This window comes from Lepus europaeus, chromosome 1 (assembly GCF_033115175.1).
Source record: "Lepus europaeus isolate LE1 chromosome 1, mLepTim1.pri, whole genome shotgun sequence".
Taxonomy (NCBI): Eukaryota; Metazoa; Chordata; class Mammalia; order Lagomorpha; family Leporidae; genus Lepus; species Lepus europaeus.
Window position 1 is genome coordinate 162,158,466 of NC_084827.1, and position 24,780 is coordinate 162,183,245.

Genomic DNA, 24,780 nt, shown 5'->3' on the forward strand with positions numbered 1-24,780 from the left:
TTCAAATCTTAAATTAGAGCAAAAGAACTCTATTCACTGCAATAGGTACACTGAATCAACTTCCTGATTAGACAGGATTAGAAAGGGAAGATGTAGGCATTCATGAGACAACTAAAGATTTGAACACTAACTGAAAATTTGATAATATTAACAACTTAATTTTAACTTTCTATGTAAAAATTGTTTTGAGAGTTTTTTTAAGGAGGACCCATCCTTTTTTTTTAAGATACACATGAAACATTTATGGATGAAGTATACAGTGTCTGAGATCACATCAACTTATATAGGGCAGTGGTGCAGGCAATGTGGCATAGCGGGTAAGGCCCCCGCCTGTGATGCTGGCAACCCTTAGGGGTGCTGGTTCAATTCCCAACTACTCCACTTCTGATCCAGCTCCTTGCCAATGGCCTGGAAAAAGTAGTGGAAGATGGTGCAAGTGTTTAGATCCCTGCAACCTACATGGGAGACCCGGATGAAGCTCCTGGTTCCTGGCTTTGATCGGGCTCAGCACTGGCCTTTGCAGTCATCTGGGAAATGAACCAATGGATGAAAGATCTCTCTGTCTCTGACTTCAAATAAATAAATAAATCTTTTAAAAATAATAATAATATGGGATGGGAGAGGAAGTGACACAAAAGAAACAAAGTGAGCATGAATTGGTGATTGCTAGAATGGGGTATTTGAGGGCTCTTGATACTATTCTTTCCATTTTAGCAGATGCCTGGGAAATGCTCAAGTAAAACATTAAATACAATAAAGCATCAATTCAAAAAGATTTCAAATCATGAACTCCTGTCTGCTGCACTTTTCTTTCTTACTATCAAGCTCCTAACATAAAACTTAACATGCATATCGGTATACATCCCTTCCTATTTTAGCACATTTGGGCCATCTGAGACATTTCTCCACAATTGGTGGTGAAATAAAATATCATCCGGACAAACACATAAAACGAAATGGCTCATTCGAAGTGAAAGCTCTCTTGGCCCCAGTGTTTGGGGATGTGCAAAATCCATAAATAACTTGCTGGTCACTCTTCATCCATCATTTCAGAGAACTGGGCACCTGATTTTCTCTAGCAGATCTTCTGCCACTGGTCTTTCTGGTCATTTTTATCCCCTTTTATTCTAGCTGTTTAATCTAGCCTTGACCTCTAATTCACTTTTTGAAAAGACAAAAAAAATTAGAAGTGAGTCTGAGCTCGTGCCAAGAAACTTACTTATTTCCTTCCCTATGGTCCCCATGTCTGTCTCCCCTAGAAAGGTTCTGCCACAGGACCTGACTTCCACGTGTTCTTGTCTGGTAAACATTGATGAAGAACCCTTTGTTGCTAACTTTTTATCAATTCCCAACAACCATCCACTGTAGCAATATGATCAGCTCCACTTCACATCAGAAGTGCCTGAAATTTAGAGGTTTCCACTGAAGATTGAATAGATTGTACTGGAGAGACAGAAAGTTCTTGTGAAAGAATAAATGATTCAGAATTTCTTTTCTTCATTTGGTCACTGTGGGATTCCTTCTGGAAGCCCCAAACCATGGTTAAAGGAATGCACAGCTGAATGTGGGGTTTCTTAGAAACCTGCCATCAGCATCTTACCTCTCTGGTAATAAGTTGCAAGAATGAACAAAGAGGAAAGCTTTCCACGCACTCTCCATGCACTAGCCCAGCTCACCAAATCCCAAGAGATAATCTGTTCTAGAATATCCTAAACCATTCCCACGGGATTGTTACAAAGATTATCCAAGTGGAACTAACATCAAAGCGGTTAACCAATTTGACTTTTTCAATTTTATAAGCATTTAAATATTAAATGACAGATCATTGCCTCCATGAGCACTATTGTGTTAACAAACTGTCTGCATAGGACCCAAGAACTTCCTGTTGGCTATCTGGCTATCCACGGCCACCCTGACCCACCTTCCCTTACAAGAAAGCCATCTCTTTTCTTTCTTGAGGTAGGGAAAGTCTCAGAAAGGGTTCCATTCCTCATCTTTCCTGTTTCTACTCTCTCACCCTTCCTGTTGTTCCAGTCCCTCCAAACTTCATGGCCCAGTGAAACCTCATTCCCTCCATGACCACTCCAGGCTGCTGGGCACCAGACCAAGAGGGAAGTGAGCTGCCTAGTATCTGCAGGATGTGCTGGCCCCCAGGTCTGGAGCCAGAGGCTCTCTGGACACCTGCCAGGGTGTCTCTCTAGAGACCCCAGGAACCAGTCACCAAGGGAGTCTCTTCCCAGTCCACAACATGCTTTGAGGAGATGCTGTATTTGGAGGGAGTGTCAGGAAAAATCTTGGTTGGGAACTGGACTGTTCAGAGAGCTATCACCTCTCTGGGTGAATGGGGGCTTGTACAAAGCACCCTTTCCATGCTTCTGCCATGGAGCAGAACTTTGGAGTCTCAAAAGTCTCATCCTTGCAAGAGCTCTGGTCCTCATGATGAAGCTTGTCTAAGGCCAAGAATAAATTTCAATCAATCCCTTAACATTAACTGAGTGTATAGGAAAGCAACCTCAGCAGAAGAAAATCCATGTCTAATTGTATTACAAGAATTGGAGGACAACAGAAAATGGCACAACAGAACCCCCTACTACCCATTAGAAAGTCAAGACAGGACAGGAAGCTGATTCTAATGACCACACACATGGCCACGCACTGTCACAGACTGCTCAGCCTCCCCTGCAAGGACCACCCATCCAGGCTGTGCACCAACAGACCCACAAGCACCGCCTTTTAGCTGGAAGCTCTGGTTTGACAGTTTGAATGAATGCCTCTGAACTAAAAATTATTTGCTCTTTCTCTTTTTATGCCAAGTAGCCATTCATCCTCTCATTCTCAGTGCTAAATCAGCTCTGATCATTGTCTCCCACCCCAGACCCATCTCTGCCTTTCTGCCCTGTGCCTTGAGTGGCTGGTCTCGAAGGCACCATTTCCAGGGGGGGGGGGGGGGGTTGTGGCTGGATTAGGCCACTGGATGGCTCTAGTTGATCAGAGGGCAGGAGGAGAGGATGGCAGGGATATTCTCCCTGACCACTTCAGCATGGTTCTGACCCTCCCATAGCACAGTTCCTACAAAAAAAAGTCTTCTCTCTCCCACACCTTGTCTCCTAGCCAGGCAGAGGGTGACACCTCACTGCTATCGCTCATCTCTGAGTGCCTTGACACTCGTTTTTTTGTTGTTGTTGTTGCTTTCTTTTGTTTTGTCCTTCAATGATGTACTATCCTTGGGGCAGGTGCTTAGCCTGCCAGTTAAGACATTCATTTGTGCCCTGCATTAGGGGACCTGAGTTTGACACCTGGCTCTGACTCCTGACTCCAGCTTCCGGCTCATGCAGATCCTGGGAGGCAGTAGTGATGGCTCAAGTAATTGGGTTCCTGCCACCCACACAGGAGATCTAGATTGAATTCCCAGCTCCATCTCTGGTCAAGCCCCAGCCTTTGCAGGTGTTTGGGTATGGAGTGAACCAAAGGATGGGATCTAGATATCTCTCTCCCTCTCCCTGTCCCTCTCCCTCTGTTTCTAAAAACTTACTATCCTGACTTCATTTCCTTAAGTGGTATCTGCATTAGGGTCTCTTTCCTGTCCAAACCAAGCCTGTTTCTTATCACTCTCAGTTCCTTGCTGTGTTACAAAAACACTCTAGCCAGGACCCTAAGGGAGGTTCTTCCCACCTTCTGTTCCATTTCCTTGAAATTCTTATCTCCTGAATTGCTCTCCACCTCCCCCTATCACTTCATTCAAGTCTATGTTCAAATGTGATCTAATCAGAAATAAATTCCTTACAACCCCAATTCTCTTTCACCTGTCACTGTCACCCTTCCCCTACTCTCACTGCCTTCATAATAGTTTTTATCATTTGACATATTATCTAGTTACTGGTTTGGTTATTATGTCTTCTTGGCTAGAATGTAAGCTCCTCTATATTTTATTACAAAATTTAACAATGGTAGGAATAAGGAAAGTACTCCAAATCTATTGAATGAATAAATGTACTGTGTAGACACTCTTCAACTGTTTCCTTCATAGCTTTGGGCTTTAACTCTGCATGCAATTTTTTCTCATGCACCATCTTAGAGAGTAATTACTGTGTAAGTACTTGAAATTGTACTTGGAGATACTAGATGCAGCCTAAAAGGAAGTCAAAGCAGAAAAAAATAATCCCAAAATTCTAAACACCACCAAGATTTGGGATTTTTATATAAGGTTCCAGAACCAAAAATAAGATGTAAGAGTGAGTCTGTATATGCAAACTAGGAATTAACTCCTTTAGGAAGTAGGTCTGGGATGGACAGGGCTGGGCCAAAAAGAAGGGAGGAGACTGTTAGTTCCTATAGAAGAACATGATGTGGCTCCTGAAGCAAAAATGCCAAGGTTCTGCATTGTCTATTTCTTAAGAGTCTAGGGAGCTTCTTAGAGACGAAAGCAATCATCTCAAAATGAAGCATTGTTGGCCCTGATGAAAATATAAGATTTCATGGATCAGAATGCAGCCCACCTCTAGCAAACCATGGAGCCAGGAGAGAATTAGAATCGTGGGTCCACTCTAATTTGATCATACCTGATCACTCCCCCACTCAGGGCTGTGCAAACCTCCTGACTGTCCTCAGTCTCTCCTAATGTTAGCCATTCTCATGGCAGTGTACTCTTTGTGGTCTTAATTCACTGTGGTTTTAATTTGCATTCCTCCAGTGACTGAGAATGTTGAGCATATTCTCACATGTTTATTTTCCATTTGCACATCTTCGTCTGTGAAGTGTCTGCTCAGATTCTTGGCATATTTGTACTTTATCTATCACTGAGTTGTGAGAGTTATTTATAAATATTCTGTACACAAGTCCTTTATCAGATAAATGCTTTGAAAATATCTTCTCCCAGTCTGTGGTTTGACTTGTCGTTCTCTTATTAGTGTCTTAAGGAGAAGGCATTTTCAATTTTGACAAAGCCTAATTTATCAGCATGTTCTTTTCTTCACCATGCTTTGAAACTGTATCTAAGACATCTTCACTTGGCCCACAGCCACAAAGTTCTTCACTTTTTCTCCTCTGCTCTGGGAACTTTTTTAGTATCTAATTTGATTACATTATGATCAAAGAACATACTTTGTGTGATTTCAATCTTTGAAAATCTGTGAAGGCTGGGGCCAGTACTATATACAGGGGGATAAGCTGCAGTCTGCAGTGCTGGCATCCATATGGGCGTTGGTTCAAGTCCCAGATGTTCCACTTCCCATCCAGCTCCCTACTAATATGCCTGGGAGGGCAGCAGAGGATGGCCCAAATGCTTGGCCCCCTGCACCCACGTGGGAGACCCAGATGAAGCTCCTGGCTCCTGGCTTTAGCCTGGTCCAGCCCTGGTCATTGAGGCCATTTGGGGAGTGAATCAACAGATGGAAAATCTCTCTCCTCTTTCTCTGTCTCTCCCTCTGTCACCATAACTCTGACATTCAAATAAATAGTCTTTAAAAAAAATAAATCTGTGAGGGCTTATTTTATGACTCAGGATACGGTCCATGTGTGCTTGAAAAGACTATGCATGCCATTGTCACTGTGCGGAGTGCTCTTTCAGAAGCAGTTGTGTCCAGTTGGTTGATGGTGTTGTTCTGTTCTATTTCCTTGCTGAGTGTCTCCTAGTTCTATCAATTACAAAGGGACAATGCTCAAAGTCTCCAACTATAATTGAGGATATGTCTATGTCTCGTTTGAGTTGACAGTTTTTCCTCCATGCATTTTGGAGTTCTGCTGTTACAGGCAGAGTATCTAGGATAGGTGTGCTTTCTTTGTGATTTGACTCTTGTCATTACATAATGTGTTGCATCCTTCTTTATCCCTGATTTTTTTAAAAGAGTTATTTATTTATTTGAAAGTTAGAGTTACAGAGAGAGAGGGAGAGACAGAGAGTGAAACCCTTCATCTGCTGGTTCACTCCCTAGATGGCTGCAAAGGGCAAGGTTGAGCCAGGCTGAAGCCAGGAGCCAGGAGCTCCACCCAAGTTTCCCTCATGGGTAGCAGAGCCCAGGATTTTTCTCAGCCCAGGTGCATTTCTCAGGCTATTAGCAAGGAGCTGGATTGAAAGTGGAACAGCTGGGACATGAACAGGTGCCCAAATGGGATGTCAGCATTGCAGGCAGCGGCTTTACCTGCAGCACCACAACACTGGCCCCATCCTTGACTGTTGAATTTGTGTGACATCTACTTTCTCTCATATTAATACAGCTGCCCCAGCTTTCCTAAGGCTCATATTCATCCGGGAAGTCCTCTTCTGTCCTTTTACTTTAATATACTCCTTTCAAATGCACAGTCAAGTATTGTTTAATGATGGGGATATATCCTGAATAATGTGTCACTAGGCAAACTCACCATTGTGTGACTATCATAGAGTGCACTTACACAAAGCAGCTGGCCTAGATCAGTTACTCAGTATGACCTCCTGATGCAAACAAGAGACATGATAAACCTCAGATTCATGAGGCTAGGACCAGAGTAACAGCACACTGTTTATTAGTACTTAGTAAAAAAAAATAGTACTTTATTATAAGCAGAGGAGTGCCCTACAAAATAATGATTATAGTATAGTAAATAGATATATTAGTCCATACTCATAAATAATTATAATCAAGTATCATATACTGTACACATTGTGTGTGCTATATGTTCATACATGTACTGGGTAGGTTGACTTCAGTATCACCACAAACACATGAGTTTATAACATGAGGATGGCTGCAATGTCATCAGGTGAAAGGAATTCTGCTCCATTATGGTCTTGTGAACCACCATCATACCTACAGCGTGTTATCTGAGCATCATTATGTGGCATGCGACTGTATATCATTTGAAGTAAGCATTTTATAATCTAATTGTTGATCTGCCTGGACTTACACTTTTAATTTTATTCATTGTTTTTTATTTGTTTCCCCTGTTTTTTTGTCCCTTTTGTTCCTATTTTTCTTTCCCTTTACTGCCTCCTTTGAGACTATTTGAACATTTCTCATGTCTATTGTTTTTAGGGTTTACCTCTTTGCACAGGCTTTTAGGGGCTGCTCTTGAATTACAGTATACATACCTAACCTGATTTGATTCAATGTTTTACCACTCCAAGTAGAATGTAGAAACCCTACCATCATTTAGGACCCTTTATTTTCCCCCATTCTATATCACAGTTACCTTGTATATTATATCTATATACATTAAATCCCCATCCAATAACGTTATATTTATAGAAGTTAACAGAAGAATAGTCTGTTAAATTTACTTAGATATTTGTGATTTCTGATCCCTTTCTTCACTCCTGATGTTCCAGTTTTCCTACTGGTCTCATGTCCTGTTGGTCTGAAAGCTTCCCGTCAGCATTCTTTTAGAGCAGTTCTACTGGTAACGGACACTCTCACCTGCATTCCCGAAGAGCGCTTTCACTAGACATCAAATTTTAGGTGCACGGTCTCTTCTTTCCCCACTTAAAACAGCTGTTCCAATTAATGCTGGCTCCACGGTTCTTACTGAGAAACCTACAGTCACGAGAACCATCACACCACTCCCCAGAACTGTCACTTGTCTCTGGCTGCTCTCAAGATTTTTCTGCCTTTAGTTTTCAGCAGTTTGATTATATCTGGGTATTAACAGCTTTGCCTATATGTGATTTTAGGCTCACTGAGCTTCTTGAATCTGTAGCTTCCCATCTTTCACCAGCTTGGGAAACTTTTCAGCCATTTTTTTTAGCCTCGTGTTCTCCTTTCTTCTGGGGCTCCAATAACCCATAGGTCTCTGAGGTCCAGTCTCATTGTTCAAATTTTTCTCCTCTTTGTTGTTCAGATTGGACAATTTCTATGGCTCTGTCTTCAAGTTCTGAAGGACTTGTATAAATATAAATTTCCAATTAGAGCCATTTTAACTTTAACCCTTTGTCAGTGTTAACTAGGCATTGACTGGTGCTCTCTTTTTCAGTATAGGCTGAGATTTTTCTATTTCTTTGTATCCTAGACATTGTTTTAAGAGATTCTGAGTCATATCTAAATCCTTATTGAACATTTTTTATTTGATCAAGCAAGTAACCCAACTGGTTTCAGGTCACAAGTTCCAACTTGTGGGCTCTGGTTTCAGTGGCAGTCCAATTTCATGACCTTTGTAGTACTATTTGCATCTGGCATGCATATATACCCACAGCGACATATCTGGAACTTGGGTGGTAGTATACCCCATAGTCAGTTCTCAAAGCCCATCTAAACCACCTAAGGTCAAGTTCATATATACACAGATCATGAGGTATAGCACATGAATTCATAAATCACTTGAAGGAGGCACCTTCTCAAACACCTCCACTATTTCAGATGCACTGTCTGGATCTCTGGAACACAGTCCTCTGACCAGAAAGCTTTAACTACCCTAGCTCTCTACCCATTTCTCACAGTTATGCCAAGGTTCCAGCCAAGCAGTAAGAGAACAGAAAGAGGAGATAATTCATTAGACGTTTACTCAGCTTCTTGGAACCACGGCTTCTCTGAATAAAGGAAAACTTAACCTTCTTCAGAGTTTTAGGCTCCTGAAGGTTACTATTGCCATTGCTGCCATCATGATAGTGGAAAGAAAAAGAAAGAGAGAAATAGAGAGAGAAAGAAAGAGAGAGGGAGAGAGAAAGTGAGGAGGAGAGAGGAAGGAAGGAAGGAAGGAAGGAAGGAAGGAAGGAAGGAAGGAAGGAAGGAAGGAAAGAAGGAAGGAAGTTAGTTAGTTCCCCAAGCTACTAAGTGGTGAGTGCAGATCTGAATCTCGTTCCAAGTTCTCTCCCCAGACATTATGCTATTATGCTGCCCCTTAAGGGGAGCAGTTATATTGGTTACTCTTGGTATACCTAGGATTTGTCATCCATAAGTGACTCCATAACCAACTTTTCTCCTCTTTCTTCCTGCATATTTCCATTTTTTCACAGGCTCCCTATTCCGTCCTCCAGTGTGACTCCAAACTTCTCAAAACTCTGGCATCCGGTATCTAGTCATCTGAGATGACTGACTGTAATTCAGTTTTCATCCAAGTGCTGGGATGGTACAAGCTCCATCTACTCCTCCCTCTGCATCTCCTCACCGTACTCATTACTCGGCTCTCCATGCAACCAGCATCCCACAAATACTGCCTGCTGCCCCAGGCCATGGCCAAGCCTCTGTTTCCCTGCTTCTCTGCTCCTGGGCTCCTGCCCTTTCATCTCACCTCTCCCAGTCCTCAGGGGAGCCCACAGCCAACTCTTTAGGTTTCCACCAAAGGGATTCTTGTGTTTGGTGATAAATTACGTGAGGTGACTTTTGAGGTTGTTTGAAATGCTGAGATTCTGTGCCCCTGTGGTTCTAGGAAGGTGAGCACCAGCTGACTGTCAGCTCTTGGGAAGAACAAAAGGACACGAGGCAAAGCTCCTTCTCTGTGTACCAGGGAGCACCAGGTGGCGGGCCTCCTTTAACCTATAAGCCACCTAAGCTTACTAACATACCTTAAGACATAGCTCTCAGACTTCAGGGTAATAATAATTATTTCAGGTGCTTGCCAAAATGCTAACTCCCCAGCCCAGCCAACAGATTATGAATTAATAGGTGTGGTAGGCATGGGATTCTGCAGCTTTAACAAGTGTCCTCAGTAATTCTGATACACTTGGACCACAAGCACAACTTGAACAACTTTGGACTAAAGAAAAGGTGCTAGTGGATTGCCTTGCCTTGCACACTTGGATCAGCAGGCACCCAGAAGTCTGAAGGTAATTAAAGCTGGACAGCTGGTGTTTTTTTTTTTTTTCTATTTCCAGAATTAAGAAACAAGCTACCCTGATAATAACAAGATAATAACAGTGACTTGCTGGGGGCTTACTCTGAGCCAGCAACTGCACTAGGTTTGCACATGCATTATCCATTTAGTCCACAAAACTCTTCTAGACAGGTGCTACTATCCAACTTTTAAAGAGAACAAAACTGAAACATGAGAGTTCAGGCAAGTCATCACTAGTATGTGGATAGGCCTGGATTTGAACACAGGCCTAGGGGGAAAAGGAAGAATGGTTATTATATGTAAGTTTTGCAAGGTATAAGCCTACCTCCCTTAAAATTAGAAAGAAATATGGTTGGTCATAAAGAAAATCCTCTGGCAATGAGCCCAAGTGAACTTGTGGACTCTTCCATTAGATGTCTTTAAAGCAGAAAGAATGCAATTGTTTAGCTTCATGCTTCCTGGAGGTAGAGAAATGGAAAAGACAACCGCTCCAAGTCTTTTTCAGGCCAAGAATCCCATTTAACATTGCCCCCTCCTAAATACCTGTCTCTGTTCTGAGGGTCTTGCTGTAGTCAGCTTTGCCGGCCTGTAGGTGCAAACATCTGGAAGGCAGGTGTTTGATTTTGTGGGCGCCAGAGGACACACAGCTGAGCTGCATGGCTGGGGGTGGGGGGCAGGGGAGGAAATGTCTTACATTGATGTAGCACCTTCTGACTCTCCCCAAGCCCCCTTCAACAGGGAAGTGGGGGGAGGGGGTGGGAGGTGACTGGAGGGCCACCAGCTGTGGAGCAGCTGCACTGGGGAGCAGTTAAGAGCAGGACAGGAAGTGAAATGCAGAGCGGTGGTGTGTCTCCGGGAGAGCTCAGAGCGACGTGGAGGGGAATGGGGCTAACTCTTCCTGCCTGGCTGCTGCCCTGGGAGGTCCTGGTTAAACTCAGACACCAAGGACCCTGCTCTGCTTCTGTTGCTCCTATGGGAGGAGAAGGGAGGAACAGCACTTTCCTTGGTCTCCCGCATTCTATGCACTTACCTAAAACTGGCAAGAAGTGGCCTCGGTTCTCATTGTCTTTCAGGCTACTTGTACGTCATGATCAGCCCAGTGGGGCAATCAGCTTCCATTGCCCCAGAAGTCAGCAGCCCAGAATTCTGCCAACACTGAAGATGCTCCCCTGATCATAGGCAATGCATCCACTGAGCACTGGCTAGGATGTCACCTAAGCCATCTTATACAACGCCTTGGGTCCAGTAGTCACTGCGCTTCAAGTCCAGCTGCCTTGGGGTCCCAGACTGCCATTCCTTCCAAGGCTAGCCTCCTCCAGATACCACCCAGACACTCTCCAACCCAGCCCTGGGAATGTCTTCACCCTGCCTTGCTCTAAGGCATTTGCCTCCTGTCTCTTTCCTTCCCAAAATGCCTCGGTAGGTTTAGGCTTCCACAAAAGACAGAGGCAGTCTTTGATTTCAATGTCACTTCCATTTTCCACCTTTGCACAAGGCAAGGAATTTTCAAAATTTACAAGTTGTTATATGCTAAGCACCATTCTAGGTACTTTATGTAGGTAGATTCATTTAATTCCCACAAAGACTACAAGATGAGTCCTGTTGTTACCCCCATTTTACAGAGAAGGAAAGTGAGACACAAAGAGACTAAATAACTTACCCAAAGTCACCCAGCTGGGCAGTGACAGAATTGGGTTTGAACTCAGTCTGTCCTCAAAGCCTGTGAGCCATGATAAAGACAAGATATATGGGGCCAGTGTCATGGGCCAGCAGGCTAAGTCACCACTTACAATGCTGGCATTTCATATCAGAGTGCCGGTTTGAGTCCCAGCTGCTCCACTTTTGATCCAGCTCCCTGCTAATGTACCTGGGAAAGCAGCAGAAGATGGCCCAAGTATTTAGGCCGCTTGCCACCCATGTGGGAAAGACTAGGAGAGAGTTCCTGGCTCCTGGCTTTGGCCTGGCCAAGCCCTGGCTTCTCTGGCCATTAGGGGAGTGAACCAGCTAGCAGATCTCTCACATGCACACTCTCATTCTTGCTCTGTCATAAAGCCTTTCAAATAAATACAATAAATCTCTTTTAATAAAAAGACAAGATCTATGTCTTGTCACTTATAAATCCCCTCCTTGAAACCAGAGGAGGAAAATATGGGTAAAGACACACACACACACACACACACAAACATTCAAAATTTACTGTCCCAAACTAGGAGTAAATGCATATATGTAGGCATTATTGGTCTATCTACCACTGTGATGCTATATAACCTGACCTTTCTTTAGATGCCACCAGAGTGGAAGAAAAGAAAAACCTTGGAAAACTGAGCTCTGTATCACAAGGATTAATCAGGAATCAACCAAGTTTTAAACTGGAAGTGGGTAAGGCGCTTTAAGGAGCAAGGATAAAATTTTAAACTGTCAGCAAAAAACGGTGGTTGGGTTCAACATTGGAAAAACTCAAGTTGCATTTCTAAACATCTGAATCGAGTAACGTTTTTACCTGATACATATGTTCTTCATCAGCTAGGAAAGTACAAATATTTCCTTTAAAAATAAAAATTTTTCTCCAATTGACGGTGGGTGGGATAAGCGGGGAGGGTCCACAAAAATTTCAAGTAGAACCATCAGATAGCAAAAATTTTTCCATAATAAAAAGTGAAGCTTATTTATGTATCACCAACCCTGATCTCCTTCCTGTGTTCCCTACTCAAATTTCTTGGCCCTTAAAATGCAACAAGTCTCCATAGAACTCCTTTATTCCTCCCTAAAACTCCCCTAATCCTATATTCTCTACATTAACATTAGCATTACCACGTCTTCCATCTTTCAAGCCTATATTCTTCTTTTCTCATTAGCTCCCACTATCAAGTCAGCCTCCAAGAGCTGTTGATCCTTCTTCCTAAATCACTCTCGATTTCATTTATTCTCTATCCTCAGCCCCCTATTATGAGTTCAAGTCCTTGTCATTCTTACCTAAGTTTTGTTTCCATTTTTGTTTTTACCACACCTTAGAGCTAGCTCTTTGGTTCCCCTTTCCATTTTTCTCTGATCTCAACTCTTTCCCACTGAGCTATCATGCTTCCCCAGTACCTGCACTGTAAGCTCAAAGGCCCCACTCAGTTATCCAGTGTGTCAAAATTTGTCTGCACCTGAATATATAGAAATAAATGCAATTGGGTTGGCCATCTTCCAACTCCAGACTATGAGTTTCTTAAGACCTAGAACCTCATCTTTACATCTGTATGTCCTTAGTCACCATAAAAGAGCCCAGCATGTAGACGGTAACTCAAGAGTTTCTTGAATGAATGCTAGGTTTAACAGTACAAAGGCACTTTAACAAATGCAGCCTCATCCAATCACAGCAACTTACTTTTGCTTCAGTTTCTTCATCTGAAAAATGGGATGTTATCACTACAGACATCTGGGGCAGTAGTTGATATTAAATCACCCTTATACATGTGAGCACTTAAAAAATATTCAGGCCATAGCACGCACTCAATACACAGTGGAAACTACCATTAATTTAGAAAGAATACTTAAAAGGTTTTATTACAAGACCTCTCTAACATATACCCCTTTCTTTAATATGGCTTCACGTCTAGAACCAAACACTATCAGGAATAGCTTTGTAACTACTGTTCCACTTATTACTGTCTTACATCAAAGATTGATGGTCCCTATCATTTTTCACAAAACCTTCCTTACTACTTCTCTCTGTGAGCTTGCCTGACAGATGCCAGAGAGCGAACACCATGCTTACATCCTGCTTACTGTTTTTCTTTTTCTTTCAATAAGTTTCCCATGACAGGATGTCTCAAAAATCATTGGTCCTAAGAACCTCCTGGGGATCTTGCTAAACTAAGAGCACTGGGGCACATTCAGCTTGCAGTAGACCTGAGGTGGAGGCTCAGAATCTGATCCTATTGTAAGCAGTGTATGCTCTTCCCTTTGGGAAAGGATATGGCTTACAGAATCCTCCAGGACAAAATGAAATGGTGGCAGTGGAAGTCACCTACTACATAATCTCTTTATCTGTTGTGGTGCCAAGACCTCTGTTAGCACTGCACAAATAATCATCATGATGACAATAATACCTGAAATATGTGAACTGAAATTAAACAAAGGGAAAATGGAACCATAGCTGAAATGTGTACTGTGGAATAATGAGGGGAGGAGTCCTGGTTCTTGTTAAATAAAGCCCCCAACCTTACCAACCACAGATCAAGGAGCAAGCCATCTTCAATCATGATGCAGCTGCAAGAGCCCTGTCTAGACCATCTCCACTTGATCTTCTTGATTCCTTGGGTGGCTTCTTGAACCTAGACGGGACTGATGCTTCTGGGGACCACTTAAACCTCATTCCTTAGCTCCAGAATTAAAGACCACCCTTCCACCCCAGAAGTCACTGGCTTCTTTTCTTCAATAGTTTTCAGGGTTTATTATTCTCGATAAATCAAACAATATTTAAGTCTCCAATATATGCTGAGGTGTGATGTTAGAACAGGAAAATCACAAAATAAGACATGGCCTCAGCCATCTGGGACCTTATAATGCCTTTGTGCCTCTGTGGAGATGAGAGTAAAGACACAATGAAGAGAAGGCAAGAGGGAAGAAAGAGGATCCATGCTGGATCTCTTCTCCTTGCTCCCCAGATCTGTCTCCACCTTCACTCTTCCCTGTGCCGATAGAAGGATGCATGAACAAAGCTCCTTCCCCATGACTTCCTTGGGCTCAATTATTTGGACAACAGTAGGAAATTGGAAGGCAGGGAGAGTGAGAGGTCTAGATCTTTATTTCTCAGTTCCGACCCTTCTTGTTCAAGAGTCAGCAGTGCTTCCTTTCACCACCTGAGGCTATACCTCCTCCTCTTTGGAGCTACCAACTCACCAAGTTCTAGCAATTGGACCCTCACCTGGTACCTTAAGGAGTAAGGTAGTAGCTCCTTCTTACCTGGAGCCCCAGATGCCTCAGCAGCGCTCACTGGTTTTCCTTACCCTGCTCACACCAGTGTAAGGAGACTCTCTTCAAGTCACCCTTTTGAGCCTGCCTTCTCTCGCAGATGCAGCCAGCCTTCTGCAAGCATATCTTAGACGTGTACCTTTCCCTCTGGTGTCTTCTTAAACAAGCACCTGTGACTTCCTGTGTGCTCTCTCTAGCCCCTTTGGCATGATTGGAATGCATAAGGCTTCCCATCCCAAGAACAGTCCTCAATGATAAAGCAGTTGGTAGATAAGTGAATAGCCTAGCTTCCTATACTTTCAAGACAACTTCAAAGTCTGTTCTACACCATGCCAGAGGTATCCAGTGGGGGCAAGTCCCAGTTGTCCACAGAAGCAACATGTTCATTAACATTCCCTATATTGGCTGCCTTCTCCCCCCTATCTTATTTCTCTACATCCTTACTAGTGTTCCCCAGGATCACCTCCCAAATAAACAACCTGTACTCAAATCCTAGTTTCAAGTTCCAGAAGGGTACAACTTAGAATAGCATATATTTCCTACAGGAAGCATAAAGCATATAGGATCTAATTCTTATTAAATAACTATAACATGACATAGGACTATGCTAAGCATTTTACATATATCTTATTGTTATTTTCCCTCATGCAAACTTGTCCGGTAGATGCTGTGGGTAGCTGATGATAAAACTGAGGCTCAAAGAAGTTAACTACATTGTCCAGAGACTCAACTTGTAAGGTGGCAGAGGTGGGATATGAATCCAGGATTAATTAGCCATAAGAGATACTTCACACCCTTGTCTTATCATAGTTTAAATGAGCAGCTAAAAGGAAGGCTGACTACAAAGCACAAGAGCTCTGGGAGCCAGCATGCTCGGAGATGCCTATAGGAGGAGATGTAAAGAACCACCAGTCTGGCCAATCTCTCTGATTCTAACTTCCCACCATCGTGCTACCTTGCTAAAAGCATGGTGGTTCATCCCACCAGGTATATGGCATGACTCAGCATCCACAGACACCTTCTACCATGATCAACATCACCCCTCTCTCCACAGAGTAGGTGTGAAACTTCCTGGTCTCCCTGGAAACGGCCTTGTAGGGCAGAGAAAGGATGTGCTGGCCAGGTTGGGGTGGAGGAAGACAGAAGAATGGAGACAATGTCTACTTCACTCTGCTCCTCTTGCCCCCTCTGTCTATGCTGTGGCTACTGTCACTGCTTCATCAGCATTCTGGAACCACATACTGGTCTCCCACATGGAAGCTGCTGGAAATGCTGCTGGCAACCCCCAATGGCCTGTGCTCCAGCTCTACACCCACAGAGAGCAGGAAGAGAGAGCCTTCGGGACCGGTGCAGTGGCATAGCGGGTAAAGCCACCGCCTGCAGTGCTGGCATCCCATATGGGCGCCAGTTCATGTCCTGGCAGCCACACTTCCAATGCAGCTCTCTGCTATGGCTTAGGAAAGCAGTAGAAGATGGTCCAAGTCCTTGGTGACCTACACCCACATGGGAGACCCAGAATAAGCTCCTGGCTCCTGGCTTCAGATCTGCACAGCTCTGGTCATTGCAGCCATCTGGGGAGTGAACCAGCAGGTGGAAAACCTCTCCCTCTCTCTGCCTCTCCTTCTCTCTCTGTATAACTCTGACTTTCAAATAAATAAATAAATCTTTAAGAGAGAGAGAGAGAGGAAGGGAAAGAGCACCTTCTCCTTCTCTGTTCCATTAGGCCACTGGATAAACCCAGGAGAGAAGCACCAGTCCAGAAACACAACCTCCAGTGAGCCAGACTAGGAAAGGAACATGGACTCAAAGGGCCAGGGGTTCTGAAGGTCAAGAGACTCTAGAGGTCATCTTGTGCAATCCCCTGCCTCCACACTACATCTGTCCCTGTGGGGAAGCAACTTTCCTTTCCTTTAAAGAAATTCTATAGCCCTTCCATGTCACTCTACATTTCTAACCTAGCTTTTCACTGCAGGAAAGACAAGAGCTGATGGAATTGTGAAACGTCATGGTGGGCAGGAAGGGGCAGTCTACAAATCCACTTTACAGAGGCAGCAAAACAGCATCTCTGCATGCAGAAGGCATCTCCAGGAAGAGAGACTCCCCTGCCAGGAGAGAGCTGAGCCTTGCCTTCAGTATTGCTTGGATTTCTAATGCCAGTAGTGACCATCTAGAAGACAAGAACTGGCTGTTTTTCATCTTGTGCCCACCACGGAGTTTACTATACAAGCTGGAATGTAACAAATGTTCTGCAAATTATTGGCTAACTAAATTGAGCTGAACCCCTCCAGTCAGATACATTGTAGGGAGGAGAAGACATAAACTTGTGATACAGAGAAAAGATTCACGGAAGCTGATTTCCAATATCCCTCATCATTTTAGAAAGGCAGAAGTAAAGGTCTCCTGGGGCTTTGGGGTGGAGACAGAGAGGTTCACCTTTCTTCCCCCTTTCTTCTCTGTTCTAGGCTACACAGCAGAACAAGAGCTTCCCAGGGAGAGAAAATGTCACAGGTGCCCAAGGTTGCTGATCCTTGGGTTGGAGATGCCTGCTTCCCTGGGGAGAAGTGTAGGTTCAATCAACCAGAACACTGGGCTGTGAAGACACAGTATGGGAACACTCATAATAGGAGTCAGTTTTATTTTCCAAGTTGAGTACAGAATAGTGCCATCTTCCTCATTGTTTTCTTAACTCTGATGTTTGGAGGCACTGCCTCGATGGTGCTCAGGAAACAGGTGAAGGGCATGGTCTCTAAGATACTCATCCCCAAGCCCAGCTGATCCACCCAAGGGCAGAAAGCTGTGTCTGTTTGTACACAGGGAACACAAGAGTCTTGAGGATCCCAAGGCTGCACCTCAGTGTTCTGTTCTAGTGCCTTGTGCTGCTCCTCAGAGGACCTCACCCCTCCAGTACATCCCAGAAACCAAGTACATTTTCCAGCTTATTCAAAGGACAGATAGTGCTGGAAGATTGGACGTGGATGAAAGATGCCAAGCCTGGCTTCCTCCCTCTTCTCTTTCTAAGGTAGATCCCCAGCAGCTACTGTTTCTACTCTGCAGCTCTAATATCTCCTCTGAGGCTTCAACGTCTCCTCTGAGGCTCCAGCATCTTCCCTGAGGCTCTAGCATCTCTTCTGTGGCTCCAGCATCACCTCTGCAGCTCCAGTAACTCCTCTATGACTTTAGCTCCCACTGCACAGACCAGCTGTAGTTTCAGTCGCCCTCAAGCTCTCCCCACTTTGTCCTTTCAGCCTAGGGCAACAAGGCTCACTGCTCTTCCTAATCCCAGGGTTGCCTTCCCATCTCCTGTTTGACTTCTCAACAATTACAAAACCTGCTCACCAATCTCCCCCTTTATTATATTCTCTTTGTAATAAATATTTAAGGTAGCTTCTGCCTCCCAAGTTCAACTAGGGAGGGTACAATTTCCTTCCTCTTTCAGGGAAGTTATTCCTCAGCTCCAAACTCTTACCTGCCTACTATCTAAGCCCCATCACCACCACCATCCAGCTCCTTTGGAAAACAAACTCTCCATTTTCCATTGGATTCACAGCCCTGTTGGCTCTTACAGGTGAGATGGAACAGTGAAAAAATAATACTGATTTCTTCTGAATCTTCTACAATGACAAGAACAACACAAGTTGTTATCTCAATAAATTATCTTGCCAAGTTTAAGACCCTAGAAAACCACACAAAACTTAAAAGGGTCACAGCCTGCTCCACTGGAGTCCCACACTGTGGTGCTGTGGCTTGTGCAGGTGAGTCAGAAGGGGGAGTTTGCAGCTCCACCCAAACCATTTTAGGGATGCCCTGCCTCGTCCACCTCTCAGCTTTCGGTGGCCAAGCCAAAGAATGTGCTGAGCCTTTCTCAGTTCACACCCACCATCCTCCTGCCCTAGTGGGCCGTTCGCCACCCTTGAGAATCCAATTGTTAGACTTACTGAGATGGAAAGGCCGCCACCTCATCTCAGTCTGTTGTCTAGGGACAAGGGGGATATGACACAAGAGAGGGAGAATGATGTGTCCAGGTTGATCATGGAACCAGAACTGGGGTCTCTATGTTCTACTCCCTCCTCCAATGTTCCAGTGTCCCTGTTAAAGGGACTTTGGTCAGAAAGGTAGAGAATCCAAGTCCATGGGACCAGAGGACCTGCTCCTGTTCTGCCTCTAACTGGCTGTGGGTGCTCAGAGGCTTTAGATAATCACTCAAGTCTCACTCATTCTTTCAACAGTTATCAAGCACCCAGTATGTTCTAGACTCTGTCCCAGGCACTGAGAAATGAAGCATATAAAAGCCTCATGCTGGGATGGGCTGAGAGCCTAACAGTTAAAATGCTGATTAAGAAACCCATGTCATGGGGCCAGCACTGTGGTGCAATAGACTAGGCCTCCACCTGTGATGGGCACCAGTTCATGTCTCAGCTGCTCTTCTTCCCATTCAGCTTTCTGCTATGGCCTGGGAAAGCGGTGGAAGATGGCCCAAGTGCTTGGGCCCCTGCATGCACATGAGAGACCCAGAAGAAGCTCTTGGCTCCCAGATTTGGACTGGCGCCATTGTAGTCATTTGGGGAGTACATCAGCAGGTGGAAGATCTTTCTCTCTGTCTTTTCCTCTGTTACTCTACCTCTTAAATAAATAAAATCTAAAAAAGAAAAAGAAACCCATGTCCCATCCCATATCAGAGCACCTGGGTTCAAGACCTGGCTCTGTCTCTTGATTCCAGCTTTCTGATAAAAACAGACCATGACCCAAGTAATTGGGTTCCTGCCACCCATATTAGAGACATGACTTTGGCCCCAGCTTCCAGCTATGGCCATAGCCAGCCCCAAATGAATCAGCTGACGGGATCTCTCTCTCTCTCTCTCTCTCTCTCTCTCTCTCTCTCTCTGAATGTGTGTGTGTGTGTGTCTCCAAAAAAAGAAAAGAAAAAAGAAAAAGCTCACTCTCCCAGTGACTTCATTCCTGGGAAGAAGACATTCAATAAATAAAATAGTAGAAGAAACATGAAACATATCTGATGGTGATACATTATCTAGAAAACAAAATAAATAAAAAGGAGAAAACGGAATGACAGTGTAGAGGGGCCTGTGAATTTTAAGCAGGTGGTCAGGGAAGCCTCAGGGTCTCTATCTATAAGTCAGAATCCTCATGGTAGCATCAATCTTACAGGTTCACTGTGAGAATCAGGCAAGTCAAGTCACAGGAAAGACCAAGCATAATGACTGCTGCAGAGTTAATATTAAGACCTCTTTTTACTATTTTACTACTAGTTGATGCTTACTCTTCAAATTATTTTGACATTTATTATGTGAATTTTGGCTCTGTTGTTCACTAGCTGGGGAAGCAGCTCAAGGTAATCCATGTGGTTTCACATCTCTCACATGGTGACAATAGTCTCGACATCATAAAGTTTTGTTAAGACTGTGAGAGTTAATACCTACAGTATCTGCCACACAACAGGTGGTCAGTAGTGTCAGCAAGGCCACCACCAGGAGGAACACTGTGGGAGGACACGAATATTCATTTTGTTCATCAGAGAACCTCCACTAGGTAGAGTAGTCCCTAGAATACTGTGGGCGTGGGCACTTGGTTATTATTTATGGAAGGGATAAGTTCAGTGTTTATTGAGTGGTAGTCACTCTGTGGCCATAAGGCCCTATGGGGAATGAAAATCACAATAACTTGGAATCATTAGAGGTTAACCAAAAGACTATTGACAAAGGCATGGGCAGAGAGCATGGAAGTAGCAAAGGACAGTGGGGCTCCATTTCCAGCCCAGGGCTTTGAAGGGCAAATGCAAGTTAGCTGTTATCAGATCCAGTGAGAATGTGTAGAGGACCCTCTGACAGAAGCTCTGACCCTGGCGGCCCCACAGAGAGGAGCCAGGAGGACAAACACCCCAGGTCACTTTCCTTCCCACTTCTGATCTCTTGCTGCACCCCCTTGCCCAGTAGCCAGGACAGTGGGAAACTGGGCTGCATGAGAATGCATGGACTTGGCCAGTGGAAGTGGGCTCCAGAGTGGAGAAGGGTAAAGAACGGATCTGGAGAGGTACATAGAAATTATCCAGCATTAAATTCCTGTGTAGTAACTCAATTACTCTTCTCAATAACTTTTTTTTATTATTTTTGACAGGCAGAGTGGACAGTGAGAGGGAGAGACAGAGAGAAAGGTCTTCCTTTGCCGTTGGTTCACCCTCCAATGGCCGCCGCAGCCGGCGCGCTGTGGCCGGCGCACCACGCTGATCCGAAGCCAGGAGCCAGGTGCTTCTCCTGGTCTCCCATGCACAGGGCCCAAGAACTTGGGCCATCCTCCACTGCACTCCCGGGCCACAGCAGAGAGCTGGCCTGGAAGAGGGGCGACGGGGACAGAATCCAGCGCCCCAACTGGGACTAGAACCTGGGATGCCGGCACCGGTGGCGCCAGCCATCCCAATAACTTTTGACATTGAAATTCTCATTGTCCCTATTTTGGATGAAGAAATGAGGGTTCAGAGAGATTAAGTAACATGCATATAGATGCACAGCCACTGAGTGAAGCAGGCCTCAAACCCAGGAATGCCTATTGTAAAACCTGTACCTTCAACCACTACCCCATCACAACCACACTTTGCCTGATCCAGGAAAGAGACTGTGGGTATCTGTGACTCACCACCAGTGAACAACCTATCTGTAACCCAAATGCACACTTACACAATATTGGGGATCCAACCCTCATCTTCCTAACACCAGTATCTATGGCCTCTCACCAATATGATTTCTCCCTTGATTGTGCAATGTTTCTTCAACCATTCTGGAGGCAAATCTCACAAAGGAAGGAACAGGCTCTCATCAGTATCTGGCCATGGTTCCTCAGCCTGTGTTGCTCTGCCTAAATGACAAGAAACTCCTGATGCCCTTGTTTCATCCGGGCATCCCTGACTCTAAGGTCACCATTCTCCTGGGGGATGGAAGGACTGACTTTTGTACCTTCCCCTCCTGATTCTATTCTGCTCTCTGCAACTGTGCAGAACAAACCACATCCTTTCCCATGAGAGTCCTTCAACATACTGGTCTGCCCCAGAGCGTCCATGTGTGGTCCTTTCTCCACTTGACCCCACTGTGTGGTAGTTATTGTCCCTCTTAATGTGTGTCTCTGGGAAATGAACACACTCGTTTTGGAATCACATCCATCCCTTGTTACAAATCTAGGAGCCTAGATCCAAAGAGATTAGGCAAGACTTCCTGCAAGTCACATGGGCAGGCACACAAACAGATGTCATCTGCCTTGGCCTGCAGCTAGGACTGCAAGCAGCCTTGGAGTCCCCTAGGGTCACAACTTCATCTCCTCCACCCCTCCAGCAGCTTCCACACCTTGTCTGCACCCCCTCCATGGACACCACTGGGGAGTGGAGCCAGAAGATCTATTCCATGGGCCCCCAAGAAGTGCAGCCTCTCTTGGAACCTGGGAGAATTCTATTTACAGCCGCCACATTTGCACAAGTGGCGATCTGGACAGCTCGCTGGACTCTCCAGGATGTGAAGCTCTGGGAGATGCCAGATTGTTATCATTGTCAGATACAATTTCCTCCCACTGCCTCTGCCCCTCCGCCAGGCCCATGGTGTCCATCTGTTTATGGAAACAGCGAGGTCCTGGCTGGGTATTTTTAGACAGGGCCTTTGTCAGGCAGCAGTGACTTCCCACCACAATTGTCAGCACTGTCCAGCTTCTCCTCCTCATTTATTTGTGGCGAAATCTCTAATAACACATAAATACATAAAAGCACAAGGCAGGGGCTGAAGGAGCCTCGGAATGTGGTGGGTGCTGGCCTTCCTCTCCACCTCCTCCTTCAAGGGCGGATTTTCCTGTTTTGATTTGTTTCAGGGTTTTTTTTTGTTTGTTTGTTTTTGTTTTTTTTGGGGGGGGGGGTTTCTTTTTCTTCTCGTCATTATTCTGCAAAAGAATAATGTACAACTTCTCCCATCCCCACTGAAAAATAAACCTTATTTGAGGACTTCCTGGGGAATGGGAAATGGAACTTCTTGCTTGGAACAGCTGAATTGGGGAGAACAGAAAATAAAATTGGGGAAAGGGAAAGAAATACTCCTTCGGTGTGAACTCAATTGGGTCAATAATGGGTTATCAGTGGCCATCAAATCTGTCATCTTACAAAGAAAGTGAGACATTGCAAAGGGAAGGTAGATCATGACTCAGAAAGCTTGCAGCACCATAAGCAAAGTTGCTAAGGTATCATATATCTTGGCTATCAGCCATTGAGGGCACAGGATGAAGCTGTAGGTATGCCAACGGGCCTGTTAGGAACCTGAGATGACAGGTCCCAGAGAAGCAGAGACCAGTTTGGGACAAGAGCTGTAAGGAGTGGCCTAGTGGGCTATGCTGCTGAGCTAGGAATGGAGCTGAAGAAAGGGAAGAGAATGGATGAGCAGCCTCTTTAGGGAGTAGAGGCCTTGGGAACGAAAAGTGATGCATGGAGAAGAAGTGCTCTCTGCTGAAAGATTACTTGGCATGGTGCTTTCCAGCTCAGCTGTGTCTTGATTGGAATATTTAAACGAAGGCTCCGAGGGGGCCGCAGCAGATTCAGAACTGTATCCTTGGCCAAATGCCTTTGGCAAATCAATTTTTTTTTACCTACTTGAGAGGCAGAAAGAAAGAGATGGAGGGAGACAGAAACACCAAGATATTTAGAGAGAGAGAGAGAGACCTCCCAATCAGTGGTTCACTCCTCAAATGCCCCAACAGCCAGAACTGTGTTGGGCTGAGTCCAGGAGCCACTAATTCAATCCAGATCTCCCACACGAGTAGCAGAGACCCATCTAGTTCAATCATTCCAAAGTCTGCGTCAGCAGAAAGCTGGAGTCGGGAGCCAGAGCCACGTATCAAACCCTGCAATGCGGGACATAGGCATCTCGGCTGGCATCCTAACCAGCAGGCCAACCAGCAGCTGGGAAATCAGTTATAAAGGTTCTCATAGGAAGAAAACTACAGCATATGCCTGGTTCCAAATGATTTGCATGAATCTTAAATCATTCATGACAAATTTGATGTCCATCAAATCTAAGTAAATGAACTTGCAGGGGAAAAGCAACAGCTATATGGCAGGTGTCAGGCAAATGGGATTCTAGCTCCAGTTTGGCCATTAACTCACAGCTGAATGTTGGGGGAGTCATTTGGACTCTTGTTTACAAGCTCCTCCCCTTTTAGAAATTTCCTTTCTCATAGCCAAGATTCAACAAGCTGGAGTTGGAGTCATTTTCTCCCAACTGGCATTTTGATTTATTTTGATTCTCTAATTTGCACTGACATAAAATTCTCACTGGGACATATACAGTACCCAGGCTCAGTAATCTTGGATGTGAAGCGAGTCTCCACAATGCAATGGCTCCAGGGCTTTGCAAACTTTCCTGAATAGTACTATGTCTCGTGTTTTTCAATGGAAAGTATGTATGGGGGGGGGGGGGGGGCGGATAAAATAAATAAAATGAAGATTATACTAGTATACAGTTCATGAGATTCTTGTGAGAGTTTAATGAGCTAATACATCCAGAGTCCTATGAGGCCTGGCATATGGTGAGTAATAGATGCTAACTATTAAAATATTTACCCAGTGCCATCTGAAGTCACATCACATACACCTAGCCTTGGGAAACTATGAACGTGGGGGATGGGTTCCCCCCTACAAACATGGGGGATGGGTTCCCGCCCTACAAACATGGGCAATGGGTTCCTGCCCTACGAGCATGAGGGATGGGTTCCCACCCATAAACGAGAAGCAGAGATGGGGGAGAAGAGCAGGAAGGGTCTGGAGACAAAGGCAGCATCAGGTGTCCCTTTTGCTGCACCAGCAGGCATTGCCTTGTTTCACACTGAGGATTTGGGTACTGGGGGTGCAAACACTTTGAGGTCTTCCTGCCAGGCCCATCATGCATCCTTGTATATCCTCAGAGAGCATTAGCAGGTCTGGACAGAAGCTGAGCATGAGAGCAGAACATATCTATGAAATACTAGCGAGAACTTAATGAGCTAAAGTGGGGAGTGAGGCCCAACATGGGCATCAGGAGACTTGGGTAGCATATCTGGGGGTAGCCATGG